Source organism: Ovis canadensis, chromosome 2 (genome assembly GCF_042477335.2).
Source record: "Ovis canadensis isolate MfBH-ARS-UI-01 breed Bighorn chromosome 2, ARS-UI_OviCan_v2, whole genome shotgun sequence".
Lineage (NCBI taxonomy): Eukaryota > Metazoa > Chordata > Mammalia > Artiodactyla > Bovidae > Ovis > Ovis canadensis.
In genome coordinates, this window is record NC_091246.1 from 116,854,647 (window position 1) to 116,877,507 (window position 22,861).

Sequence of the window (22,861 nt, forward strand, 5' to 3'; positions counted from 1 at the left end):
CAAGAGGAGGCGCTCTCCACAGGAAAGGCGAGAGGAACTCCAGGGTCCCGCCACCATTCCAAGAGTCCCCCAGATGTGTCAGTCCATTCCAGAGGAACCTGTTTTCCCGGCACTGCCTTGACGTTCAAGCGGAGGATCGGCTCCCACCAAGTGTGCACGTGGGACAGCCCTGTGGGAAAGCCTCGTGGGAAAGCCTCGTGGGAAAGACTCGAGGGAAAACCATAGATCTTTGATCCACGCGGCGGATTGCGTGACACTCCTGCTACCGCTCTGGAGGAAAGCGCAAGTGCATGCCCACATTCGAGACGAGGACTGACTCCCCTGGGGAGTCTCCAGAAGTACCCCAAGATCCATGTCAGCACTGGAGAGGAATCCTCAGGTTCCGGCCCCGACTCCACACAAGGTCTTAGGCCCCGGCATCGACGGGAGAGGAATCCCGAGAGGCCCCCGAGGAACTCGCATGGGGACTGGCCTTTCCTGAGGCCACCAGAGCGGGTCCCCGAGGTCCCCGTCGTACGTCGAGAGCACCTGCCGCAACTCGAGAATATCTAGGAGGTTTTGCCCTCCAAGCGAGATGAGGCCCATTTCCGCTGAGGCTTCTCGAGGCTCATCACATCTAACCACTGGAACTTCCAAAGGGTCCTTCACACCCTTGCTGCAACTCAAGAAGTTCCCCAACATACCCGTCTCCACTCGAGAGGAAGCACGAGCGTCCCGCACCCATCCAGTGGAGACCCGTTTCCGCCTCCTAGCTCGAGATGAGGGATCCTTTCCCTGTTTAGTAGGGAAAGAATTCCCGGCATTCCCGTCGAATCTCAAGAGGAGGCGCTCTCCACAGGAAAGGCGAGAGGATGTCCAGGGTCGTGCCACCATTCCAAGAGTCCCCCAGATGTGTCAGTCCATTCCAGAGGAACTTGTTTTCCCTGCACTGCCTTGACGTTGAAGCCGAGGATCGACTCCCACCACGTGTGCACGTGGGACAGCCCTGTGGGAAAGCCTCGTGGGAAGGCCTCGAGGGAAAGACTCGAGGGAAAACCATAGATCCTTTGATCCACGCGGCGGACTGCGTGACACTGCTGCTACCGCTCTGGAGGAAAGCGCAAGTGCATGCCCGCATTCGAGACGAGGACTGACTCCCCTGGGGAGACTCCAGAAGTACCCCAAGATCCATGTCAGCACTGGAGAGGAATCCTCAGGTTCCGGCCCCGACTCCACACAAGGTCTTAGGCCACGGCATCGACGGGAGAGGAATCCCGTGAGGCCCCCGAGTAACTCGCATGGGGACTGGCCTTTCCTGAGGCCACAAGAGCGGGTCCCTGAGGTCCCCGTTGTAAGTCGAGAGAACCTGCCGCAACTCGACAAAATCCAGGAGGCTTTGCCCTCCAGGCGAGATGAGGCCCATTTCCGCTGAGGCTTCTCAAGGCTAATCACATCTAACCACTGGAACTTCCAAAGGGTCCTTCACACCCTTGCTGCAACTCAAGAAGTTCCCCGACATACCCGTCTCCACTCGAGAGGAAGCACGAGGGTCCCGCACACATCCAGGCGAGCCCCGTTTCCACCTCCTAGCTGGAGATGAGGGATCCTTTCCCTGTTTCGTAGGGAAAGAATTCCCGGCGTTCCAGGCGCATCTCAAGAGGAGGCGCTCTCCAGAGGAAAGGCGAGAGGAACTCCAGGGTCGTGCCACCATTCCAAGAGTCCCCCAGATGTGTCAGTCCATTCCGGAGATACCTGTTTTCCCTACACTTCCTTGACGTTCAAGCCGAGGATCGACTCCCACCACGTGTGCACGTGGGACAGCCCTGTGGGAAAGCCTCGTGGGAAAGCCTCGTGGGAAAGAATCGAGGGAAAACCATAGATGCTTTGATCCACGCGGCGGACTGTGTGACACTGCTGCTACCGCTCTGGAGGAAAGCGCAAGTGCATGCTCGCATTCGTCACGAGGACTGACTCCCCTGGGGAGACTCCAGAAGTACCCCAAGATCCAAGTCAGCACTGGCGAGGAATCCTCATGTTCCGGCCCCGACTCCACACAAGGTCTTAGGCCCCGGCATCGACGGGAGAGGAATCCCGAGAGGCCCCCGAGGAACTCGCATGGGGACTGGCCTTTCCTGAGGCCACCAGAGCAGGTCCCTGAGGTCCCCGTCGTAAGTCGAGAGCACCTGCCGCAACTCGAGAAAATCCAAGAGGTTTTGCCCTCCAGGCGAGATGAGGCCCATTTCCCCTGAGGCTTCTCGAGGCTAATCACATCTAACCACTGGAACTTCCAAAGGGTCCTTCACACCCTTGCTGCAACTAAAGAAGTTCCCCGACATACCCGTCTCCACTCGAGAGGAAGCACGAGGGTCCCACACACATCCAGGGGAGCCCCGTTTCCGCCTCCTAGCTCGAGATGAGGGATCCTTTCCCTGTTTCGTAGGGAAAGAATTCCCGGCGTTCCCGTCGCATCTCAAGAGGAGGCGCTCTCCACAGGAAAGGCGAGAGGAACTCCAGGGTCCCGCCACCATTCCAAGAGTCCCCCAGATGTGTCAGTCCATTCCAGAGGAACCTGTTTTCCCGGCACTGCCTTGACGTTCAAGCGGAGGATCGGCTCCCACCAAGTGTGCACGTGGGACAGCCCTGTGGGAAAGCCTCGTGGGAAAGCCTCGTGGGAAAGACTCGAGGGAAAACCATAGATCTTTGATCCACGCGGCGGATTGCGTGACACTCCTGCTACCGCTCTGGAGGAAAGCGCAAGTGCATGCCCACATTCGAGACGAGGACTGACTCCCCTGGGGAGTCTCCAGAAGTACCCCAAGATCCATGTCAGCACTGGAGAGGAATCCTCAGGTTCCGGCCCCGACTCCACACAAGGTCTTAGGCCCCGGCATCGACGGGAGAGGAATCCCGAGAGGCCCCCGAGGAACTCGCATGGGGACTGGCCTTTCCTGAGGCCACCAGAGCGGGTCCCCGAGGTCCCCGTCGTACGTCGAGAGCACCTGCCGCAACTCGAGAATATCTAGGAGGTTTTGCCCTCCAAGCGAGATGAGGCCCATTTCCGCTGAGGCTTCTCGAGGCTCATCACATCTAACCACTGGAACTTCCAAAGGGTCCTTCACACCCTTGCTGCAACTCAAGAAGTTCCCCAACATACCCGTCTCCACTCGAGAGGAAGCACGAGCGTCCCGCACCCATCCAGTGGAGACCCGTTTCCGCCTCCTAGCTCGAGATGAGGGATCCTTTCCCTGTTTAGTAGGGAAAGAATTCCCGGCATTCCCGTCGAATCTCAAGAGGAGGCGCTCTCCACAGGAAAGGCGAGAGGAACTCCAGGGTCGTGCCACCATTCCAAGAGTCCCCCAGATGTGTCAGTCCATTCCAGAGGAACCTGTTTTCCGTGCACTGCCTTGACGTTCAAGCCGAGGATCGACTCCCACCACCTGTGCACGTGGGACAGCCCTGAGGGAAAGCCTCGTGGGAAAGCCTAGCCTGGTTGGAAAGACTCGAGGCAAAACCATAGATGCTTTGATCCATGCGGCGGACTGCGTGACACTGCTGCTACCGCTCTGGAGGAAAGCGCAAGTGCATCCCCGCATTCTAGACGAGGACTGACTCCCCGGGGGAGACTCCAGAAGTACCCCAAGATCCATGTCAGCACTGGAGAGGAATCCTCAGGTTCCGGCCCCGACTCCACACAAGGTCTTAGGCCCCGGCATCGACGGGAGAGGAATCCCGAGAGGCCCCCGAGGAACTCGCATGGGGACTGGCCTTTCCTGAGGCCACCAGAGCGGGTCCCCGAGGTCCCCGTCATAAGTCAAGAGCACTTGCCGCAACTCGAGAAAATCCAGGAGGTTTTGCCCTCCAGGCGAGATGAGGCCCATTTCCGCTGAGGCTTCTCCAGGCTCATCACATCTAACCACGGGAACTTCCAAAGGTGCCTTCACACCCTTGCTGCAACTCAAGAAGTTCCCCGACATACCCGTCTCCACTCGAGAGGAAGCACGAGGGTCCCGCACACATCCAGGGGAGCCCCGTTTCCGCCTCCTAGCTCGAGAGGAGGGATCCATTCCCTGTTTCGTAGAGAAAGAATTCTCGGCGTTCCCGTCGCATCTCAAGAGGAGGCGCTCTCCACAGGAAAGGCGAGAGGAAGTCCACGGTCGTGCCACCATTCCAAGAGTCCCCCAGATGTGTCAGTCCATTCCAGAGGAACCTGTTTTCCCTGCACTGCCTTGACGTTCAAGCCGAGGATCGACTCCCACCACGTATGCACGTGGGACAGCCCTGTGGGAAAGCCTCGTGGGAAAGCCTCGTGGGAAAGACTCGAGGGAAAACCATAGATCCTTTGATCCACGCTGCGGACTGCGTGACACTGCTGCTACCGCTCTGGAGGAAAGCGCAAGTGCATGACCGCATTCGAGACGAGGACTGACTCCCCTGGGGAGACTCCAGAAGTACCCCAAGATGCATGTCAGCACTGGAGAGGAATCCTCAGGTTCCGGCCCCGACTGCACACAAGGTCTTAGGCCCCGGCATCGGCGGGAGAGGAATCCTGAGAGGCCCCCGAGGAACTCGCATGGGGACTGGCCTTTCCTGAGGCCACCAGAGCGGGTCCCTGAGGTCCCCTTCGTAAGTCGAGAGCACCTGCCGCAACTCGAGAAAATCCAGGAGGTTTTGCCCTCATGGGGAGATGAGGCCCATTTCCTCTGAGGCTTCTCGAAGCTAATCACACCTAACCTCTGGAACTTCCAAAAGGTCCTTCACACCCTTGCTGCAACACAAGAAGTTGCCTTGCATTCCCGTCTCCACTCTAGAGGAAGCACGAGGGTCCTGGCTACATCCAGAGGTGCCCCGTTTCCCCCTCGTAGCTCGAGATAAGGGATCCTTTCGCTGCTTTTTCGGGAAAGAATTCTGGGCATTCCCGTCCCATCTCATGAGGATGCACTCACCACAGGAAAGGCGAGAGGAACTTCAGTGTCGGGCAACCATACCAAGGGCCCCCAGATGTGTCAGTCCATTCCAGAGGAACCTGTTTTCCCTACACTGCCTCGACTTTCAAGCTGAGGATCGCCTCCCACCATGGTGGCACGTGGGACAGCCCTGTGGGTGAGCCTCGTGGGAAAACCTCGAGGGAAAGCAACAGATCCCTTGATCCACTCGACAGGAAGCGTGACACTGCTGCTACCTCTCTGGAGGAAAGCGCACGTGCATGCCCGCATTCGAGACGAGGACTGACTCCCCTGGGGAGACTCCAGAATTACCCCAAGATCCATGTCAGCACTGGAGAGGAATCCTCAGGTTCTGGCCCCGACTCCACACAAGGTCTAAGGCCCCGGCATCGAAGGGAGAGGAATCCCGAGAGGCCCCCGAGCAAGTCGCATGGGGACTGGCCTTTCCTGAGCCCACCAGAGCGGGTCCCTGAGTTCCCCGTCGTAAGTCCAGAGCACGTGCCAAAACTCGAGAAAATCCAGGAGGTTTTGCCCTCCAGGCGAGATGAGGCCCATTTCCGCTGAGGCTTCTCGAGGCTAATCACATCTAACCACTGCAACTTCCAAAGGGTCCTTCACACCCTTGCTGCAACTCAAGAAGTTCCCCGACATACCCGTCTCCACTCGAGAGGAAGCACGAGGGTCCCGCACACATCCAGAGGAGCGCCGTTTCCGCCTCATAGCTCGAGATGAGGCATCCTTTCCCTGTTTCGTAGGGAAAGAATTCCCGGCGTTCCCGTCGCATCTCAAGAGGAGGCGCTCTCCACAGGAAAGGCGAGAGGAACTCCAGGGTCGTGCCACCATTCCAAGAGTCCCCCAGATGTGTCAGTCCATTCCAGAGGAACCTGTTTTCCCTGCACTGCCTTGACGTTCAAGCCGAGGATCGACTACCACCACGTGTGCACGTGGGACAGCCCTGTGGGAAAGCCTCGTGGGAAAGCCTCGTGAGAAAGACTCGAGGGAAAACCATAGATCATTTGATCCACGCGGCGGAATGCGTGACACTGTTGCTACCGCTCTGGAGGAAAGCGCAAGTGCATGCCCGCATTCGAGACGAGGACTGACTCCCCTGGGGAGACTCCAGAAATCCCCCAAGATCCATGTCAGCACTGGAGACGAATCCTCAGGTTCCGGCCCCGACTCCACACAAGGTCTTAGGCCCGGGCATCGACGGCAGAGGAATCCCGAGAGGCCCCCGTGGAACTCGAATGGGGACTGGCCTTTCCTGAGGCCACCAGAGCGGGTCCCTGAGGTCCCCGTCATAGGTCGAGAGCACCTGCTGCAACTGGAGAAAATCCAGGAGGTTTTGCCTTCCAGGCAAGATGAGGCCCATTTCCGCTGAGGCTTCTCGAGGCTAATCACATCTAACCACTGGAACTTCCAAAGGGTTCTTCACACCCTTGCTGCAACTCAAGAAGTTCCCCGACATACCCGTCTCCACTCGAGAGGAAGCACGAGGGTCCCGCACACCTCCAGGGGAGAACCATTTCCGCCTCCCAGCTCGAGATGAGGGATCCTTTCCCTGTTTCCTAGGGAAAGAATTCCCGGCGTTCCCGTCGCATCTCAAGAGGAGGCACTCTCCACAGGAAAGGCGATAGGAACTCCAGGGTCGTACCACCAATCCCAGAGTCCCCCAGATGTCCCAGTCCATTCCAGAGGAACCTGTTTTCCCTCCACTGCCTCGACTTTCACGCCTCGGATCGACTCACACCACGGTGGCACATGGGACAGCCCTGTGGGAAAGCCTCATGGGAAATCCTTGTGGGAAAACCTCGAGGGAAAGCCACAGATCCAATGAACGTCGCGACGGGAAGCGTGACAATGCTGCTACTGCTCTGGAGGAAAGCGCACGTGCATGCCCCCATTCGAGACAAGGACTGACTCCCCTGGGGAGAGTCCAGAAGTACCCCAAGAACCATGTCAGCACTGGAGAGGAATCCTCAGTTTCCGTGCCCAACTCCACACGGGGTCTTAGGCCCCGGCATCGACGGGAAAGGAATCCCAAGAGGTCCCCGAGAAGCTCGAATGGGGTCTGGCCAGGCCTGAGGCCACCAGAGCGGGTCCCTTAGGTCTCCGTCGTAACACTAGAGCACCTGCCGCAACTCGGGAAAATCCAGGAGGATCTCCCCTCCAGGCTAGATGAGGCCCATGTGCGCTGCGGCTTCTCGAGGCTAATCACACCTAACCTCTGGAACTTCCAAAAGGTCCTTCACATCCTTGCTGCAACTCAAGAAGTTACCCGACATACCACTCTCCACTATAGAGGAAGCACGAGGGTCGCGCCCACATCCAGTGGAGCGCCATTTCCGCCTCGTAGCTCCATATGAGGGATCCTTTCGCTGCTTGGTCGGGAAAGAATTCTGGGCTTTCCTGTCGCATCTCAAGAGAAGGCTCTCTCCACAGGAAAGGCGAGAGGAACTCCAGGATAGTGCCACCATTCCCAGAGTCCCCCAGATATTTCAGTCCATTCCAGAGGAAACTGTTTTCCCTGCACTGCCTCGAATTTCACTCCACGGATCGACTCACACCACGGTGGCACATGGGACAGCCCTGTTGGAAAGCCTCATGGGAAAGCCTCGTGCGAAATCCTCGAGGGAAAGCCACAGATCCCATTGTCGACGTGACGAAAAGCGTGACACTTCTGCTACAGCTCGGGAGGAAATCGCACGTGATGCCCCCTCTCGAGACCAGGACTAACTCCCCTGGGGAGACTCCAAAAGTACCCCAAGATCCATGTCAGCACTGGAGAGGAATCCTCAGTTTCCGGGCTCGATTCCACACAAGGTCTTAGTCCCGGGCATCGAAAAGAGAGGAATCCCCAGAGGCCCCAGAGAAACTCGAATGGGGTCTGGCCAGGCCTGAGGCCACCAGAGCCAGTCCGTTAGGTCACCATCGTAAGACGAGAGCACCTTCCGCAAGTCGAGAAAATCCAAGAGGTTCTCCCCTCCAGGCTAGACGAGGCCCTTTTCCGCTGAGGCGTCTCGAGGCTAATCACATCTAACCTCTGGAACTTCCAAAGGGTCCTTCACACCCTTGCTGCAACTCAAGAAGTTCCCGGACATACCCGTCTCCACTCGAGAGGAAGCACGATGGTCCCACCCACATCCAGAGGAGCCCCGTTTCCGCCTCCTAGCTCGAGATGAGGGGATCCTTTCCCTGCTTGGTCGGAAAAGAATACCCAGTCTTCCTGTCGCATGTCAAGAGGAGGCGCTCCTCACAGAAAAGGCGAGAGGAACTCAACGGTCGTGCCACAATTCCCAGAGTCCCCCAGATGTCTCATTCCATTCCAGAGGAACCTGTTTTCCCTGCACTGCCTCGACTTTCATGCCCAGGATCCACTCCCACCACGGTGGCAGTTGGGATAGCACTGTGGAAAATCCTCCTGGGAAAGCCTCATGGGAAAGCCTCGAGGGAAAGCCACAGATCCCTTGATTCACGCGACGGGAGGCGTGACACTGCTGCTACCCCTCTGGAGGAAAGCGGACGTGCATGCTCCCATTCGAGACGAGAACTTATCCCCTGGGGAGACTCCAAAAGTACCCCAAGATCCATGTCAGCACTGGAGAGGAATCCTCAGGTTCCGGCCCCGACTCCACACAAGGTCTTAGGCCCCTGCATCGACGGGAGAGCAATCCCGAGAGGCCCCCGAGGAACTCGCATGGGGACTGGCCTTTCCTGAGGCCACCAGAGCGGGTCCCTGAGGGCCCCGTCGTAAGTCGAGAGCACCTGCCGCAACTCGAGAAAATCCAGGAGGTTTTGCCCTCCAGGCGAGATGAGGCCCATTTCCGCTGAGGCTTCTCGAGGCTAATCACATCTAACCACTGGAACTTCCAAAGGGTCCTTCACACCCTTGCTGCAAATCAAGAAGCTCCCCGACATACCCGTCTCCACTCGAGAGGAAGCACGAGGGTCCCGCACACATCCAGGGGAGCCCCGTTTCCGCCTCCTAGCTCGAGATGAGGGATCCTTTCCCTGTTTCGTAGGGAAAGAATTCCCGGCGTTCCCGTCGCATTTCAAGAGTAGGCGCTCTCCACAGGAAAGGCGAGAGGAAGTCCAGGGTCGTGCCACCATTCCAAGAGTCCCCCAGATGTGTCAGTCCATTCCAGAGGAACATGTTTTCCCTCCACTGCCTTGACGTTCAAGCCGAGGATCGACTCCCCCCACGTGTGCACGTGGGACAGCCCTGTGGGAAAGCCTCGTGGGAAAGCCTCGTGGGAAAGACTCGAGGGAAAACCATAGATCCTTTGATCCACGCGGCGGACTGCGTGACACTGCTGCTACTGCTCTGGAGGAAACAGCAAGTGCATTCCCCCATTCGAGACGAGGACTGACTCCCCTGGGGAGTCTCCAGAATTACCCCAAGATCCATGTCAGCACTGGAGAGGAATCCTCAGGTTCCGGCCCCGACTCCACACAAGGTCTTAGGCCCCGGCATCGACGGGAGGGAATCCCGTGAGGCTCCCGAGGAACTCGCATGGGGACTGGCCGTTCCTGAGGCCACCAGAGCGGGTCCCCGAGGTCCCCATCATAAGTCAGATCACCTGCCGCAAGTCAAAAAAATGCAGGAGGTTTTCCCTCTAGGCGAGATGAGGCCCATTTCCGCTCAGGCTTCTCGAGGCTCATCACATCTAACCACTGGAACTTCCAAAGGGTCCTTCAAACCCTTGCTGCAACTCAAGAAGTTCCCCGACATCCCCGTCTCCACTCGAGAGGAAGCACGAGGGTCCTGCACACATCCAGGGGAGCCCCTTTTCTGCCTCCTAGCTCGAGATGAGGGATCCTTTCCCTGTTTCGTAGGGAAAGAATTCCCGGCGTTCCCGTCGCATCTCAAGAGGTCGCGCTCTCCACAGGATAGGCGAGAGGAAGTCCACGGTCGTGCCACCAATCCAAGAGTCCTCGAGATGTGTCAGTCCATTCCAGAGGAACCTGTTTTCCCTGCACTGCCTTGACGTTCAAGCCGAGGATCGACTCCCACCACGTGTGCACGTGGGACATCCCTGTGGGAAAGCCTCGTGGGAAAGACTCGGGGGAAAACCATAGATCCTTTGATCCACGCGGCGGACTGCGTGACACTGCTGCTACCGCTCTGGAGGAAAGCGCAAGTGCATGCCCGCATTTGAGACGAGGACTTACTCCCCTGGGGAGACTCCAGAATTACCCCAAGATCCATGTCAGCATTGGAGAGGAAACCTCAGGTTCCGGGCCCGACTCTAAACAAGGTCTTAGGCACCGACACCGAAGGGACAGGTTTCCTGAGAGGCAGGCGAGAAACTCGCACGGGGACTGGCCTTTCCTGAGGCCACCAGAGCGGGTCCCTGAGGTCCCCGTCGTAAGTCGAGAGCACCTGCCGCAACTCGAGAAAATCCAGGAGGTTTTGCCCTCCAGGCGAGATGAGGCACATTTCCGCTGAGGCTTCTCGAGGCTAATCACATCTAAACACTGGAACTTCCAAAGGATCCTTCACACCCTTGCTGCAACTCAAGAAGCTCCCCGACATACCCGTCTCCACTCGAGAGGAAGCACGATGGTCCCGCACACATCCAGGGGAGCCCCGTTTCCCCCTCCTAGCTCGAGATGAGGAATCCTTTCCCTGTTTCATAAGGAAAGAATTCCCGGCGTTCCGGTCGCATCTCAAGAGGAGGCGCTCTCCACAGGAAAGGCGAGAGGAAGTCCAGGGTCGTGCCACCATTCCAAGAGTGCCCCAGATGTGTCACTCCATTCCAGAGGAACCTGTTTTCCCTGCACTGCCTTGACGTTCAAGCCGAGGATCGACTCCACCACGTGTGCACGTGGGACAGCCCTGTGGGAAAGCCTCCTGGGAAAGAATCCTGGGAAAGCCTCGTGGGAAAGACTCGAGGGAAAACCATAGATCCTTTGATCCACGCGGCAGACTGCGTGACACTGCTGCTACCGCTCTGGAGGAAAGCGCAAGTGCATGCCGCATTCGAGACGAGGACTGACTCCCCCGGGGAGACTCCAGAAGTGCCCCAAGATGCATGTCAGCACTGGAGAGGAATCCTCAGGTTATGGCCCCGACTCCACACAAGGTCTTAGGCCCCGACATCGACGGGAGAGGAATCCCGAGAGGCCCCCGAGGAACTCGCATGGGGACTGGCCTTTCCTGAGGCCACCAGAGCGGGTCCCCGAGGTCCCCGTCGTAAGTCGAGAGCACCTGCCGCAACTCGAGAAAATCCAAGAGGTTTTGCCCTCGAGGCGAGATGACGCCCATTTCCGCTGAGGCTTCTCGTGGCTAATCACATGTAAACACTGGCACTTCCAAAGGGTCCTTCACACCCTTGCTGCAACTCAAGAAGTTCCCCGACATACCCGTCTCCACTCGAGATGAAGCACGAGGGTCCCGCACACATCCAGGGGAGCCCCGAATCCGCCTCCTAGCTCGAGAGGAGGGATCCTTTCCCTGTTTCGTAGGGAAAGAATTCCCGGCGTTCCCGTCGCATCTCAAGAGGAGGCGCTCTCCACAGGAAAGGCGAGAGGAACTCCAGGGACTTGCCACCATTCCCAGTGTCCGCCAGATGTGTCAGTCCATTCCAGAGGAACGTATTTTCCCTGTACTGCCTCGACGTTCATGCCGAGGATCGACTCCCACCACGGTGGCACGTCGGACAGCCCTGTGGGAAAGCCTCGTGGGAAGGCCTCGAGGGAAAGCCATAGATCCCTTCATCCACGAGGCGGAAAGGGTGACACAGCTGCTACTGCTCTGGAGGAAAGCGCAAGTGCATGCCCGCATTCGAGACGAGGACTGACTCCCCTGGGGAGACTCCAGAAGTACCCCAAGACCCATGTCAGCACTGGAGAGGAATCCTCAGGTTTCGGCCCCGACTCCACACAAGGTCTTAGGCCCCGGCATCGACGGGAGAGGAATCCCGAGAGGCCCCCGAGGAACTCGCATGGGGACTGGCCTTTCCTGAGGCCACCAGAGCGGGTCCCTGACATCCCGTCATACGTCGAGAGCACCTGCCGCAACTCGAGAAAATCCAGGAGGTTTTGCCCTCCAGGCGAGATGAGGCCCATTTCCGCTGAGGCTTCTCGAGGCTAATCACATGTAACCACTGGCACTTCCAAAGGGTCATTCACACCCTTGCTACAACTAAAGAAGTTCCCCGACATACCCGTCTCTACACGAGAGGAAGCACGAGGGTCCCACACATCCAGGGGAGCCCCGTTTCCGTCTCATAGCTCGAGATGAGGGATCCTTTCCCTGTTTCGTAGGGAAAGAATTCCCGGCGTTCCCGTCGCATCTCAAGAGGATGCGCTCTCCACAGGAAAGCTGAGAGAAACTCCAGGGTCGTGCCACCATTCCAAGAGTCCCCCAGATGTGTCAGTCCATTCCAGAGGAACCTGTTTTCCCTGCACTGCCTTGACGTTCAAGCCGAGGATCGACTCCCACCACGTGTGCACGTGGGACAGCCCTGTGGGAAAGCCTCGTGGGAAAGCCTCGTGGGAAAGACTCGAGGGAAAACCATAGATCCTGTGATCCCCGCGGCGGAAAGCGTGACACTGCTGCTACCGCTCTGGAGGAAAGCGCAAGTGCATGCCCACATTCGAGACGAGGACTGACTCCCCTGGGGAGTCTCCAGAAGCACCCCAAGATCCATGTCAGCACTGGAGAGGCATCCTCAGGTTCCGGCCCCGACTGCACACAAGGTCTTAGGCCCCGGCATCGACGGGAGAGGAATCCCGAGAGGCCCCCGAGGAACTCGCATGGGGACTGGCCTTTCCTGAGGCCACCAGAGCAGGTCCCTGAGGTCCCCGTCGTAAGTCGAGAGCACCTGCCGCAACTCGAGAAAATCCAGGAGGTTTTGCCCTCCAGGAGAGATGAGGCCCATTTCCGCTGAGGCTTCTCGAGGCTCATCACATCTAACCACTGGAACTTCCAATGGGTCCTTCACACCCTTGCTGCAACTCAAGAAGTCCCCCGACATACCCGTCTCCACTCGAGAGGAAGCACGAGGGTCCCGCACACATCCAGGGGAGCCCCGTTTCCGCCTCCTAGCTCGAGATGAGGGATCCTTTCCCTGTTTCCTAGGGAAAGAATTCCCGGCGTTCCCGTCGCATCTCAAGAGGAGGCGCTCTCCACAGGAAAGGCGAGAGGAACTCCAGGGTGGTGCCACCATTCCAAGAGTCCCCCAGATTTGTCAGTCCATTCCAGAGGAACCTGTTTTCCCTGCACTGCCTTGACGTTCAAGCCGAGGATCGACTCCCACCACGTGTGCACGTGGGACAGCCCTGTGGGAAAGCCTCGTGGGAAAGCTTCGTGGGAAAGACTCGAGGGAAAACCATAGATCTTTGATCCACGCGGCGGACTGCGTGACACTCCTGCTACCGCTCTGGAGGAAAGCGCAAGTGCATGCCCACATTCGAGACGAGGACTGACTCCCCTGGGAAGTCTCCAGAAGCACCCCAAGATCCATGTCAGCACTGGAGAGGAATCCTCAGGTTCCAGCCCCGACTGCACACAAGGTCTTAGACCCCGGCATCGGCGGGAGAGGAATCCCGAGAGGCCCCCGAGGAACTCGCATGGGGACTGACCTTTCCTGAGGCCACCAGAGCGGGTCCCTGAGGGCCCCGTCGTAGGTCGAGAGCACCTGCCGCAACTCGAGAAAATCCAGGAGGTTTTGCCCTCCAGGCGAGATGAGGCTCATTTCCGCTGAGATTTCTCGAGGCTCATCACATCTAACCACTGGAACTTCCAAAGGGTCATTCACACCCTTGCTGCAACTCAAGAAGTTCCCCGACATACCCGTCTCCACTCGAGAGGAAGCACGAGGGTCCCGCACACATCCAGGGGAGCCCCGTTTCCGCCTCCTAGCTCGAGATGAGGGATCCTTTCCCTGTTTCGTAGGGAAAGAATTCCCGGCGTTCCCGTCGCATTTCAAGAGTAGGCGCTCTCCACAAGAAAGGCGAGAGGAACTCCAGGGTCGTGCCACCATTCCAAGAGTCCCCCAGATGTGTCAGTCCATTCTAGAGGAACCTGTTTTCGCTGCACTGTCTTGACGTTCAAGACGAGGATCGGCTCCCACCACGGTGGCACGTGGGACAGCCCTGTGGGAAAGCCTCGTGGGAAAGCCTCGTGGGAAAGACTCGAGGGAAAAACATAGATCCTTTGATCTACGCGGAGGACTGCGTGACACTGCTGCTACCGCTCTGGAGGAAAGCGCAAGTGCATGCCCGCATTCGAGACGAGGACTGACTCCCCTGGGGAGACTCCAGAAGTACCCCAAGATCCATGTCAGCACTGGAGAGGAATCCTCAGGTTCTGGCCTCGACTCCACAAGAGGACTAAGGCCCCGGCATCGACGGGAGAGGAATCCCGAGAGGCCACCGAGGAACTCGCATGGGGATTGGCCTTTCGTGAGGCCACTAGAGCGGGTCCCTGAGGTCCCCGTCGTAAGTCGAGAGCACCTGCCGCAACTCGAGAAAATCCAGGAGGTTTTGCCCTCCAGGCGAGATGAGGCCCATTTACGCTGAGGCTTCTCGAGGCTAATCACATCTAAACACTGGAACTTCCAAAGGGTACTTGACACCCTTGCTGCAACTCAAGAAGTTCCCCGACATTGCCGTGTCCACTCGAGAGGAAGCACAAGGGTCCCGCACACATCCAGGGGAGCCCCGTTTCCGCCTCCTAGCTCGAGATGAGGGATCCTTTCCCTGTTTCGTAGGGAAAGAATTCCCGGCGTTCCCGTCGCATTTCAAAAGGAGGCGCTCTCCACAGGAAAGAGGAGAGGAACTCCAGCGTCGGGCCACCATTCCAAGAGTCCCCCAGATGTGTCAGTCCATTCCAGAGGAACCTGTTTTCCCTGCACTGCCTTGACGTTCAAGAAGAGGATCGACTCCCACCACGTGTGCACGTGGGACAGCCCTGTGGGAAAGCCTCGTGGGAAAGCCTCGTGGGAAAGGCTCGAGGGAAAATCATAGATCCATTGATCCACGTGGCGGACTGCGTGACACTGCTGCTACCGCTTTGGAGGAAAGCGCACGTGCATGCCCCCATAGGAGACGAGGACTTGCTCCCCTGGGGAGACTTCAGATGTACCCCAAGATCCATGTTAGCACTGGAGAGGAATCCTCAGGTTCCGGCCCCGAATCCACACAAGGTCTTAGGCCCCGTCATCGAAGTTAGATGAATCCCGAGAGGCCCCCGAGCAACTCGCACGGGGTCTGGCCTTTCCTGAGGTCACCAGAACGGGTCCTTGAGGTCGCTGTTATAAGTCAAGAGCACCTGCCGCAACTCGAGAAAATCCAGGAGGTTTTGCCCTCCAGGCGAGATGAGGCCCATTTCCGCTGAGGCTTCTCGAAGCTAATCACACCTAACCTCTGGAACTTCCAAAAGGTCCTTCACACCCTTGCTGCAACACAAGAAGTTGCCTTGCATCCCCATCTCCACTCTAGAGGAAGCACGAGGGTCCTGGCTACATCCAGAGGAGCCCCGTTTCCCCCTCGTAGCTCGAGATGAGGGATCCTTTCGCTGCTTTTTCGGGAAAGAATTCTGGGCATTCCCGTCCCATCTCATGAGGCGGCGCTCTCCACAGGAAAGGCGAGAGGAACTCCAGTGTCGGGCCACCATACCAAGGGTCCCCCAGATGTCTCAGTCCATTCCAGAGGAACCTGTTTTCCCTACACTGCCTCGACTTTCATGCTGAGAATCGCCTCCCACCATGGTGGCACGTGGGACAGCCCTGTGGGTAAGCCTCGTGGGAAAACCTCGAGGGAAAGCAACAGATCCCTTGATCCACTCGACAGGAAGCGTGACACTGCTGCTACCTCTCTGGAGGAAAGCGCACGTGCATGCCCGCATTCGAGACGAGGACTTACTCCCCTGGGGTGACTCCAGAATTACCCCAAGATCCATGTCAGCACTGGAGAGGAATCCTCAGGTTCTGTCCCCGACTCCACACAAGGTCTAAGGCCCCGGCATCGAAGGGAGAGGAATCCCGAGAGGCCCCCGAGCAACTCGCATGGGGACTGGCCTTTCCTGAGCCCACCAGAGCGGGTCCCTGAGTTCCCCGTCATAAGTCGAGAGCACGTGCCAAAACTCGAGAAAATCCAGGAGGTTTTGCCCTCCAGGCGAGATGAGGCCCATTTCCGCTGAGGCTTCTCGAGGCTAATCACATCTAACCACTGGAACTTCCAAAGGGTCCTTCACACCCTTGCTGCAACTCAAGAAGTTCCCCGACATACCCGTCTCCACTCGAGAGGAAGCACGAGAGTCCCGCACACATCCAGGGGAGCCCCGTTTCCGCCTCCTAGCTCGAGAGGAGGGAACCTTTCCCTATTTCGTAGGGAAAGAATTCTCGGCGTTCCGTCGCATCTCAAGAGGATGCGCTCTGCACAGGAAAGGCGAGAGGAACTCCAAGGTCGTGCCACCATTCCAAGAGTCCCCCAGAAGTGTCAGTCCATTCCAGAGGAACCTGTTTCCCTGCACTGCCTTGACGTTCAAGCCGAGGATCGACTCCCACCACGTGTGCACGTGGGACAGACCTGTGGGAAAGCCTCGTGGGAAAGCCTCGTGGGAAAGCCTCGAGTGAAAAACATAGATCCTTTGATCCACACGTCGGACTGCGTGACACTGCTGCTACCGCTTTGGAGGAAAGCGCAAGTGAATGCCCGCATTTGAGACGAGGACTGACTCCCCTGGGGAGACTCCAGAAGTACCCCAAGATCCATGTCAGCACTGGAGAGGAATCCTCAGGTTCCGGCCCCGACTCCACACAAGGTCTTAGGCCCCGGCATCGACGGGAGAGGAATCCCGAGCGGCCCCCGAGGAACTCGCATGGGGACTGGCCTTTCCTGAGGCCACCAGAGCGGGTCCCCGAGGTCCCCGTCGTAAGTCGAGAGCACCTGCCGCAACTCGAGAAAATCCAGGAGGTTTTGCCCTCCAGGCGAGAGAAGCCCATTTCCACTGAGGCTTCTCGAGGCTAATCACATCTAACCAGTGGAACTTCCAAAGGGTCCTTCACACCCTTGCTGCAACTCAAGAAGTTCCCCGACATACCCGTCTCCACTCGAGAGGAAGCACGAGGGTCCCGCACACATCCAGGGGAGCCCCGTTTCCGCCTCCTAGCTCGAGAGGAGGGATCGTTTCCCTGTTTCGTAGGGAAAGAAATCCCGGCGTTCCCGTCGCATCTCAAGAGGAGGCGCTCTCCACAGGAAAGGCGAGAGGAAGTCCAGGGTCGTGCCACCATTCCAAGAGTCCCCCAGATGTGTCAGTCCATTCCAGAAGAACCTGTTTTCCCTGCACTGCCTTGACATTCAAGCCGAGGATCGACTCCCACCACGTGTGCACGTGGGACAGCCCTGTGGGAAAGCCTCGTGGGAAAGCCTCGTGGGAAAGACTCAGGGGAAAACCATAGATCCTTTGATCCACGCGGCGTACTGCGTGACACTGCTGCTACCGCTCTGGAGTAAAGCGCAAGTGCATGCCCGCATTCGAGACGAGGACTGACTCCCCTGGGGAGACTCCAGAACTACCCCAAGATCCATGTCAGCACTGGAGAGGAATCCTCAGGTTCCGGCCCCGACTCCACACAAGGTCGTAGGCCCCGGCATCGACGGGAGAGGAATCCCGAGAGGCCCCCGAGGAACTCGCATGGGGACTGGCCTTTCGTGAGGCCACCAGAGCGGGTCCCCGATGTCCCCGTCGTAAGTCGAGAGCACCTGCTGCAACTCGAGAAAATCCAGGAGGTTTTGCCCTCCAGGAGAGATGAGGCCCATTTCCGCTGAGGCTTCTCGAGGCTAATCTCGCCTAACTTATGGAACTTCAAAAAGGTCCTTCACACCCTTGTTGCAACTCAAGAATTTCCCCGACATACCCTTCTCCACTCTAGAGGAAGCACGAGGGTCCCGCCCACATCCAGAGGAGCACCGTTTCCGCCTCGCAGCTCGAGATGAGGGATATGGTCACTGCTCTGTCGGGAAAGAATTTTGGGCGGTCCTGTCGCATCTCAAGGGGAGGTGCTCTCCACAGGATGGGCGAGAGGAATTCCAGCCTCGTGCCACCATTCCAAGAGTCGCCAGATATCTCAGTCCATTCCAGAGGAACTTGTTTTCCCTGCACTGCCTGGACTTTGATTGCGAGGATCGACTGCCACCACGGTGGCACGTGGTACAGCCCTGTGGGAAAGCCTCGAGGGAAAGCCTGGAGGGAAACTCACAGATCCCTTCATCCAGGCGATGGGAAGCGTGACACTGCTGCTACAGATCGGGAGGAAAGCGCACGTGAATGCCCCATTTGAGACGAGGACTTACTCCCCTGGCGAGACTCCAGAAGTACCCCAAGATCCATGTCAGCATTGGAGAGGAATCCTCAGGTTCCGGGCCCGACTCCAAACAAGGTCTTAGGCACCGACACAGAAGGGACAGGTTTCCTGAGAGGCCCACGAGCAACTGCAACGGGGACTGGCCTTTACTGAGGCCACCAGAGCGGGTCTCCGAGGTCCCCGTCGTAAGTCGAGAGCACCTGCCGCAACCGGAGAAAATCCAGGAGGTTTTGCCCTCCAGGCGAGATGAGGCCCATTTCCGCTGAGGCTTCTCGAGGCTAATCACATCTAACCACTGAAACTTCCAAAGGGTCTTTCACACTCTTGTTGCAACTCAAACAGTTCCCCGACGTACCCGTCTCCACTCGAGAGGAAGCACGAGGGTCCCGCACACATCCAGGGTAGCCCCGTTTCCGCCTCCTAGCTCGAGATGAGGGATCCTTTCCCTGTTTCGTAGGGAAAGAATTCCCGGCGTTCCCGTCGCATCTCAAGAGGAGGCGCTCTCCACTGGAAAGGCGAGAGGAACTCCAGGGTCGTTCCACCATTCCAAGAGTCCCCCAGATGTGTCAGTCCATTCCAGAGGAACCTGTTTTCCCTGCACTGCCTTGACGTTCAAGCCGAGGATCGACTCCCACCACGTGTGCACGTGGGACAGCCCTGTGGGAAAGCCTCGTGGGAAAGCCTCGTGGGAAAGAATCGAGGGAAAACCATAGATGCTTTGATCCACGCGGCGGACTGTGTGACACTGCTGCTACCGCTCTGGAGGAAAGCGCAAGTGCATGCTCGCATTCGTCACGAGGACTGACTCCCCTGGGGAGACTCCAGAAGTACCCCAAGATCCAAGTCAGCACTGGAGAGGAATCCTCAGGTTCCGGCCCCGACTCCACACAAGGTCTTAGGCCCGGGCATCGACGGGAGAGGAATCCCGAGAGGCCCCCGAGGAACTCGCATGGGGACTGGCCTTTCCTAAGGCCACCAGAGCGGGTCCCTGAGGTCCCCGTTGTAAGTCAAGAGCACCTGCCGCAACTCGAGAAAATCCAGGAGGTTTTGCCCTCCAGGCGAGATGAGGCCCATTTCCGCTGAGGCTTCTCGAGGCTCATCACATCTAACCACTGGAACTTCCAAAGGGTCCTTCACACCCTTGCTGCAACTCAAGAAGTTCCCCGACATACCCGTCTCCACTTGAGCGCAATCTCGAGGGTCCCGCACACATCCAGGGGAGCCCCGTTTCCACCTCCTACCTCGAGATGAGAGATCCTTTCCCTGTTTCGTAGGGAAAGAATTCCCGGCGTTCCCGTCGCATCTCAAGAGGAGGTGCTCTCCACAGGAAAGGCGAGAGGAACTCCAGGGTCGTTCCACCATTCCAAGAGTCCCCCAGATGTGTCAGTCCATTCCAGAGGAACCTGTTTTCCCTGCACTGCCTTGACGTTCAAGCCGAGGATCGACTCCCAAATGTGCACGTGGGACAGCCCTGTGGGAAAGCTCGTGGGAAAGCCTCCTGGGAAAGACTCGAGGGAAAGGCATAGATCCTTTGATCCACGCGTTGGACGGCGTGACACTGCTGCTACCGCTCTGCAGGAAACCGCAAGTGCATGCCCGCATTCGAGACGAGGACTGACTCCCCTGGGGAGACTCCAGAAGTACCCCAAGATCCATGTCAGCACTGGAGAGGAATCCTCAGGTTCCGGCCCCGAATCCACACAAGGTCTTATGCCCCGGCATCGACGGGAGAGGAATCCCGAGAGGCCCCCGAGGAACTCGCATGGGGTCTGGCCTTTCCTGAGGCCACCAGAGCGGGTCCCCGAGGTCCCCGTCGTAATTCGAGAGCACCTGCCGCAACTCGAGAAAATCCAGGAGGTTTTGCCCTCCAGGCGAGATGAGGCCCATTTCCGCTGAGGCTTCTCGACGCTAATCACATCTAACCACTGGAACTTCCAAAGGGTCTTTCACACCCTTACTGCAACTCAAGAAGTTCCCCGACATACCCGTCTCCACTCGAGAGGAAGCACGAGGGTCCCGCACACATCCAGGGGAGCCCCGTTTCCGCCTCCTAGCTCGAGATGAGGGATCCTTTCACTGTTTCGTAGGGAAAGAATTCCCGGAGTTCCCGTCGCATATCAAGAGGAGGCCCTCTCCACAGGAAAGGCGAGAGGAACTCCAGGGTCGTGCCACCATTCCAAGAGGCCCCCAGATGTGTCAGTCCATTCCAGAGGAACCTGTTTTCCCTGCACTGCCTTGACGTTCGAGCCGAGGATCGACTCCCACCACATGTGCACGTGGGACCGCCCTGTGGGAAAGACTCGTGGGAAAGCCTCGTGGGAAAGACTCGAGGGAAAACCATAGATCCTTTGATCCACGCGGCGCACTGCGTGACACTGCTGCTACCGCTCTGGAGGAAAGCACAAGTGCATGCCCGCATTCGAGACGAGGACTGACTCCCCAGGGGAGACTCCAGGAGTACCCCAAGATCCATGTCAGCACTGGAGAGGAATCCAGAGGTTCCGGCCCCTAGTCCACACAAGGTCTTAGGCCCCGGCATCGAAGGGAGAGGAATCCCGAGAGGCCCCCGCGGAACTCCCATGGGGACTGGCCTTTCCTGAGGCCACCAGAGCGGGTCCCTGAGGGCCCCGTCGTAAGTCGAGAGCACCTGCCGCAACTCGAGAAAATCCAGGAGGTTTTGCCCTGCAGGCGAGATGATGCCCATTTCCGCTGAGGCTTCTCGAGGCTAATCACATCTAACCACTGGAACTTCCAAAGGGTCCTTCACACCCTTGCTGCAACTAAAGAAGTTCCCCGACATACCCGTCTCCACTCGAGAGGAAGCACGAGGGTCCCGCACACATCCAGGGGAGCCCCGTTTCCGCCTCCTAGCTCGAGATGAGGGATCCTTTCCCTGTTTCGTAGGGAAAGAATTCCCGGCGTTCCCGTCGCATCTCAAGAGGAGGCGCTCTCCACAGGAAAGGCGAGAGGAACTCCAGGGTCCCGCCACCATTCCAAGAGTCCCCCAGATGTGTCAGTCCATTCCAGAGGAACCTGTTTTCCCGGCACTGCCTTGACGTTCAAGCGGAGGATCGGCTCCCACCAAGTGTGCACGTGGGACAGCCCTGTGGGAAAGCCTCGTGGGAAAGCCTCGTGGGAAAGACTCGAGGGAAAACCATAGATCTTTGATCCACGCGGCGGATTGCGTGACACTCCTGCTACCGCTCTGGAGGAAAGCGCAAGTGCATGCCCACATTCGAGACGAGGACTGACTCCCCTGGGGAGTCTCCAGAAGTACCCCAAGATCCATGTCAGCACTGGAGAGGAATCCTCAGGTTCCGGCCCCGACTCCACACAAGGTCTTAGGCCCCGGCATCGACGGGAGAGGAATCCCGAGAGGCCCCCGAGGAACGCGCATGGGGACTGGCCTTTCCTGAGGCCACCAGAGCGGGTCCCCGAGGTCCCCGTCGTACGTCGAGAGCACCTGCCGCAACTCGAGAATATCTAGGAGGTTTTGCCCTCCAAGCGAGATGAGGCCCATTTCCGCTGAGGCTTCTCGAGGCTCATCACATCTAACCACTGGAACTTCCAAAGGGTCCTTCACACCCTTGCTGCAACTCAAGAAGTTCCCCAACATACCCGTCTCCACTCGAGAGGAAGCACGAGCGTCCCGCACCCATCCAGTGGAGACCCGTTTCCGCCTCCTAGCTCGAGATGAGGGATCCTTTCCCTGTTTAGTAGGGAAAGAATTCCCGGCATTCCCGTCGAATCTCAAGAGGAGGCGCTCTCCACAGGAAAGGCGAGAGGATGTCCAGGGTCGTGCCACCATTCCAAGAGTCCCCCAGATGTGTCAGTCCATTCCAGAGGAACTTGTTTTCCCTGCACTGCCTTGACGTTGAAGCCGAGGATCGACTCCCACCACGTGTGCACGTGGGACAGCCCTGTGGGAAAGCCTCGTGGGAAGGCCTCGAGGGAAAGACTCGAGGGAAAACCATAGATCCTTTGATCCACGCGGCGGACTGCGTGACACTGCTGCTACCGCTCTGGAGGAAAGCGCAAGTGCATGCCCGCATTCGAGACGAGGACTGACTCCCCTGGGGAGACTCCAGAAGTACCCCAAGATCCATGTCAGCTCTGGAGAGGAATCCTCAGGTTCCGGCCCCGACTCCACACAAGGTCTTAGGCCACGGCATCGACGGGAGAGGAATCCCGTGAGGCCCCCGAGTAACTCGCATGGGGACTGGCCTTTCCTGAGGCCACAAGAGCGGGTCCCTGAGGTCCCCGTTGTAAGTCGAGAGAACCTGCCGCAACTCGACAAAATCCAGGAGGCTTTGCCCTCCAGGCGAGATGAGGCCCATTTCCGCTGAGGCTTCTCAAGGCTAATCACATCTAACCACTGGAACTTCCAAAGGGTCCTTCACACCCTTGCTGCAACTCAAGAAGTTCCCCGACATACCCGTCTCCACTCGAGAGGAAGCACGAGGGTCCCGCACACATCCAGGCGAGCCCCGTTTCCACCTCCTAGCTGGAGATGAGGGATCCTTTCCCTGTTTCGTAGGGAAAGAATTCCCGGCGTTCCAGGCGCATCTCAAGAGGAGGCGCTCTCCAGAGGAAAGGCGAGAGGAACTCCAGGGTCGTGCCACC